This window comes from Schistocerca cancellata, unplaced genomic scaffold (assembly GCF_023864275.1).
Source record: "Schistocerca cancellata isolate TAMUIC-IGC-003103 unplaced genomic scaffold, iqSchCanc2.1 HiC_scaffold_585, whole genome shotgun sequence".
Taxonomy (NCBI): Eukaryota; Metazoa; Arthropoda; class Insecta; order Orthoptera; family Acrididae; genus Schistocerca; species Schistocerca cancellata.
In genome coordinates this window covers 1-5000 of record NW_026046597.1, presented here as the reverse complement: position 1 = coordinate 5000, position 5000 = coordinate 1, and the positions used below count along the sequence as shown (strand labels likewise).

Genomic DNA, 5000 nt, shown 5'->3' with positions numbered 1-5000 from the left:
CGTCGCCGTGTTCGTGAGTACGCAGACGTGCTTGAAAGTGTTGGACAGAGCGAGCATTCATTTCTTTTTAAGAATCGCAATTGAGTCATTCGAGTGCGGCACAAGCAGTGGTGCAGCGTTTCTTTTCGTAAGATCTCGCAGCTGCTTGAAAGTACGTCCCATCGTTTAAGACGAGAGAAAACTAGCGTCAGCGGTGCGTCAGAGGGAAGTCGGTGAAGTCGCCATTGGAGCCACAAGCCAGTAATTACGACACGCGAATCACTGCCACACATTGCAGCTGTACCATAATCCTTGGCAGGCGGACAGGGTAGCTGAGTCGGCAGAGCACTATGCCTTCAACCAAAAGGTCCCGCGTTCAAGCCCCTGTCCGGGAGAAAATTAATACACTGTCGTAACGGCTACTGTGCTGGCCACGGAAGCACTACTGAAACGAGTGAGGCCATGTCGTTTTCTGCCGTCAGGTTGCTTTAAAAGGAGCCGTTTTCACTTGTCGACAGACACTTATGCGACCGGCAGTCGTGGCCGAGTGGTTAAGGCGTCTGACTAGAAATCAGATTCCCTCTGGGAGCGTAGGTTCGAGTCCTACCGACTGCGTTTCATTTTTTGTGTCAAGAGGTGAAGAGCATCTCCAACGGAACCGTGAAATGAGCGAATACGTGGGAAACATTGCATTCGAGACGCTTGTGAATTTTCCAATCGCCCAGTGAGTGTCGAGAAAACACGTAGCTCCTCTGCTTCAACGTATGAGACGTAAAAACTGCTGCAATTTGATTTTACATCGTGTGTCAGTTTTCTTCGATAGTCTGTTACGAGCCTAGCGTGATGCGTTTGTAGACAGCATTTTAGAGGACGCTTAATTAGTAACAGCTCCATGCAACGATTGCCCAACAGTAAAGGACAAGAGGCAATGTGTCCGTAGCATAGTGGGAGGTGTAGTAACGTGAGGTGAGCCCGGATAGCTCAGTCGGTAGAGCATAAGGCATTTGACGTGAGGGTCCAGGGTTCAAGCCCCTGTCCGGGCGGAAATTTTAATACTTTGGTAGCGGCTCGCCTAGTAGCGGTGAAAGCACGACGGAAAAGAATGCAGCTGTGCCGTTTCCTGGCACTGCAGTGCTCTAAACGGCAGCAGTTGCATGTGTCGGGAGGAGCTGGCGCCACCGGCAGTCGTGGCCGAGTGGTTAAGGCGTCTGACTCGAAATCAGATTCCCTCTGGGAGCGTAGGTTCGAATCCTACCGGCTGCGTGCGATTTTGCGTACAAACGAGCACAAATTTTCGCACGCATGTTTTAAGAATACTGATTTTTCGCGGCGGCCCTCTGCTTCCTGTGGCTATCGGTTCACCTCGCACGGAAGCTAGTAATACAGAAAACCGTCGCAGGCCCACGAGCGCACCCCCGTCATTTTCTCGCGCCGTCGCCGTGTTCGTGAGTACGCAGACGTGCTTGAAAGTGTTGGACAGAGCGAGCATTCATTTCTTTTTAAGAATCGCAATTGAGTCATTCGAGTGCGGCACAAGCAGTGGTGCAGCGTTTCTTTTCGTAAGATCTCGCAGCTGCTTGAAAGTACGTCCATCGTTTAAGACGAGAGAAAACTAGCGTCAGCGGTGCGTCAGTGGGAAGTCGGTGAAGTCGCCATTGGAGCCACAAGCCAGTAATTACGACACGCGAATCACTGCCACACATTGCAGCTGTACCATAATCCTTGGCAGGCGGACAGGGTAGCTGAGTCGGCAGAGCACTATGCCTTCAACCAAAAGGTCCCGCGTTCAAGCCCCTGTCCGGGCGAAAATTAATACACTGTCGTAACGGCTACTGTGCTGGCCACGGAAGCACTACTGAAACGAGTGAGGCCATGTCGTTTTCTGCCGTCAGGTTGCTTTAAAAGGAGCCGTTTTCACTTGTCGACAGAGGCTAATGCGACCGGCAGTCGTGGCCGAGTGGTTAAGGCGTCTGACTAGAAATCAGATTCCCTCTGGGAGCGTAGGTTCGAGTCCTACCGACTGCGTTTCATTTTTGTGTCAAGAGGTGAAGAGCATCTCCAACGGAACCGTGAAATGAGCGAATACGTGGGAAACATTGCATTCGAGACGCTTGTGAATTTTCCAATCGCCCAGTGAGTGTCGAGAAAACACGTAGCTCCTCTGCTTCAACGTATGAGACGTAAAAACTGCTGCAATTTGATTTTACATCGTGTGTCAGTTTTCTTCGATAGTCTGTTACGAGCCTAGCGTGATGCGTTTGTAGACAGCATTTTAGAGGACGCTTAATTAGTAAACAGCTCCATGCAACGATTGCCCAACAGTAAAGGACAAGAGGCAATGTGTCCGTAGCATAGTGGGAGGTGTAGTAAACGTGAGGTGAGCCCGGATAGCGCAGTCGGTAGAGCATAAGGCATTTGACGTGAGGGTCCAGGGTTCAAGCCCCTGTCCGGGCGGAAATTTTAATACTTTGGTAGCGGCTCGCCTAGTAGCGGTGAAAGCACGACGGAAAAGAATGCAGCTGTGCCGTTTCCTGGCACTGCAGTGCTCTAAACGGCAGCAGTTGCATGTGTCGGGAGGAGCTGGCGCCACCGGCAGTCGTGGCCGAGTGGTTAAGGCGTCTGACTCGAAATCAGATTCCCTCTGGGAGCGTAGGTTCGAATCCTACCGGCTGCGTGCGATTTTGCGTACAAACGAGCACAAATTTTCGCACGCATGTTTAAGAATACTGATTTTCGCGGCGGCCTCTGCTTCCTGTGGCTATCGGTTCACCTCGCACGGAAGCTAGTAATACAGAAAACCGTCGCAGGCCCACGAGCGCACCCCCGTCATTTTCTCGCGCCCGTCGCCGTGTTCGTGAGTACGCAGACGTGCTTGAAAGTGTTGGACAGAGCGAGCATTCATTTCTTTTTAAGAATCGCAATTGAGTCATTCGAGTGCGGCACAAGCAGTGGTGCAGCGTTTCTTTTCGTAAGATCTCGCAGCTGCTTGAAAGTACGTCCATCGTTTAAGACGAGAGAAAACTAGCGTCAGCGGTGCGTCAGTGGGAAGTCGGTGAAGTCGCCATTGGAGCCACAAGCCAGTAATTACGACACGCGAATCACTGCCACACATTGCAGCTGTACCATAATCCTTGGCAGGCGGACAGGGTAGCTGAGTCGGCAGAGCACTATGCCTTCAACCAAAAGGTCCCGCGTTCAAGCCCCTGTCCGGGCGAAAATTAATACACTGTCGTAACGGCTACTGTGCTGGCCACGGAAGCACTACTGAAACGAGTGAGGCCATGTCGTTTTTCTGCCGTCAGGTTGCTTTAAAAGGAGCCGTTTTCACTTGTCGACAGAGGCTAATGCGACCGGCAGTCGTGGCCGAGTGGTTAAGGCGTCTGACTAGAAATCAGATTCCCTCTGGGAGCGTAGGTTCGAGTCCTACCGACTGCGTTTCATTTTTGTGTCAAGAGGTGAAGAGCATCTCCAACGGAACCGTGAAATGAGCGAATACGTGGGAAACATTGCATTCGAGACGCTTGTGAATTTTCCAATCGCCCAGTGAGTGTCGAGAAAAACACGTAGCTCCTCTGCTTCAACGTATGAGACGTAAAAACTGCTGCAATTTGATTTTACATCGTGTGTCAGTTTTTCTTCGATAGTCTGTTACGAGCCTAGCGTGATGCGTTTGTAGACAGCATTTTAGAGGACGCTTAATTAGTAACAGCTCCATGCAACGATTGCCCAACAGTAAAGGACAAGAGGCAATGTGTCCGTAGCATAGTGGGAGGTGTAGTAACGTGAGGTGAGCCCGGATAGCGCAGTCGGTAGAGCATAAGGCATTTGACGTGAGGGTCCAGGGTTCAAGCCCCTGTCCGGGCGGAAATTTTAATACTTTGGTAGCGGCTCGCCTAGTAGCGGTGAAAGCACGACGGAAAAGAATGCAGCTGTGCCGTTTCCTGGCACTGCAGTGCTCTAAACGGCAGCAGTTGCATGTGTCGGGAGGAGCTGGCGCCACCGGCAGTCGTGGCCGAGTGGTTAAGGCGTCTGACTCGAAATCAGATTCCCTCTGGGAGCGTAGGTTCGAATCCTACCGGCTGCGTGCGATTTTGCGTACAAACGAGCACAAATTTTCGCACGCATGTTTAAGAATACTGATTTTCGCGGCGGCCTCTGCTTCCTGTGGCTATCGGTTCACCTCGCACGGAAGCTAGTAATACAGAAAACCGTCGCAGGCCCCACGAGCGCACCCCCGTCATTTTCTCGCGCCGTCGCCGTGTTCGTGAGTACGCAGACGTGCTTGAAAGTGTTGGACAGAGCGAGCATTCATTTCTTTTTAAGAATCGCAATTGAGTCATTCGAGTGCGGCACAAGCAGTGGTGCAGCGTTTCTTTTCGTAAGATCTCGCAGCTGCTTGAAAGTACGTCCATCGTTTAAGACGAGAGAAAACTAGCGTCAGCGGTGCGTCAGTGGGAAGTCGGTGAAGTCGCCATTGGAGCCACAAGCCAGTAATTACGACACGCGAATCACTGCCACACATTGCAGCTGTACCATAATCCTTGGCAGGCGGACAGGGTAGCTGAGTCGGCAGAGCACTATGCCTTCAACCAAAAGGTCCCGCGTTCAAGCCCCTGTCCGGGCGAAAATTAATACACTGTCGTAACGGCTACTGTGCTGGCCACGGAAGCACTACTGAAACGAGTGAGGCCATGTCGTTTTCTGCCGTCAGGTTGCTTTAAAAGGAGCCGTTTTCACTTGTCGACAGAGGCTAATGCGACCGGCAGTCGTGGCCGAGTGGTTAAGGCGTCTGACTAGAAATCAGATTCCCTCTGGGAGCGTAGGTTCGAGTCCTACCGACTGCGTTTCATTTTTGTGTCAAGAGGTGAAGAGCATCTCCAACGGAACCGTGAAATGAGCGAATACGTGGGAAACATTGCATTCGAGACGCTTGTGAATTTTCCAATCGCCCAGTGAGTGTCGAGAAAACACGTAGCTCCTCTGCTTCAACGTATGAGACGTAAAAAACTGCTGCAATTTGA

General features: G+C 51.5%; 8 non-coding genes across 8 annotated transcripts; all 8 read left to right on the top strand.

Annotated features, from left to right (window-relative positions):
* The first annotated feature begins 512 nt into the window (after positions 1–512).
* Trnas-aga (transfer RNA serine (anticodon AGA)) lies at positions 513–594 on the top strand. The gene has a single exon. It is a non-coding gene; the product is annotated as a tRNA-Ser (tRNA).
* Positions 595–949: 355 nt separating this feature from the next.
* Positions 950–1022, top strand: Trnak-uuu (transfer RNA lysine (anticodon UUU)). The gene has a single exon. It is a non-coding gene; the product is annotated as a tRNA-Lys (tRNA).
* A 138-nt stretch (positions 1023–1160) lies between these two features.
* Positions 1161–1242, top strand: Trnas-cga (transfer RNA serine (anticodon CGA)). Its single transcript has one exon. It is a non-coding gene; the product is annotated as a tRNA-Ser (tRNA).
* A 680-nt stretch (positions 1243–1922) lies between these two features.
* Trnas-aga (transfer RNA serine (anticodon AGA)) lies at positions 1923–2004 on the top strand. Its single transcript has one exon. It is a non-coding gene; the product is annotated as a tRNA-Ser (tRNA).
* Positions 2005–2571: 567 nt separating this feature from the next.
* Trnas-cga (transfer RNA serine (anticodon CGA)) lies at positions 2572–2653 on the top strand. The gene has a single exon. It is a non-coding gene; the product is annotated as a tRNA-Ser (tRNA).
* Positions 2654–3332: 679 nt separating this feature from the next.
* Positions 3333–3414, top strand: Trnas-aga (transfer RNA serine (anticodon AGA)). Its single transcript has one exon. It is a non-coding gene; the product is annotated as a tRNA-Ser (tRNA).
* A 567-nt stretch (positions 3415–3981) lies between these two features.
* Trnas-cga (transfer RNA serine (anticodon CGA)) lies at positions 3982–4063 on the top strand. The gene has a single exon. It is a non-coding gene; the product is annotated as a tRNA-Ser (tRNA).
* A 678-nt stretch (positions 4064–4741) lies between these two features.
* Trnas-aga (transfer RNA serine (anticodon AGA)) lies at positions 4742–4823 on the top strand. Its single transcript has one exon. It is a non-coding gene; the product is annotated as a tRNA-Ser (tRNA).
* Positions 4824–5000: the final 177 nt, after the last annotated feature.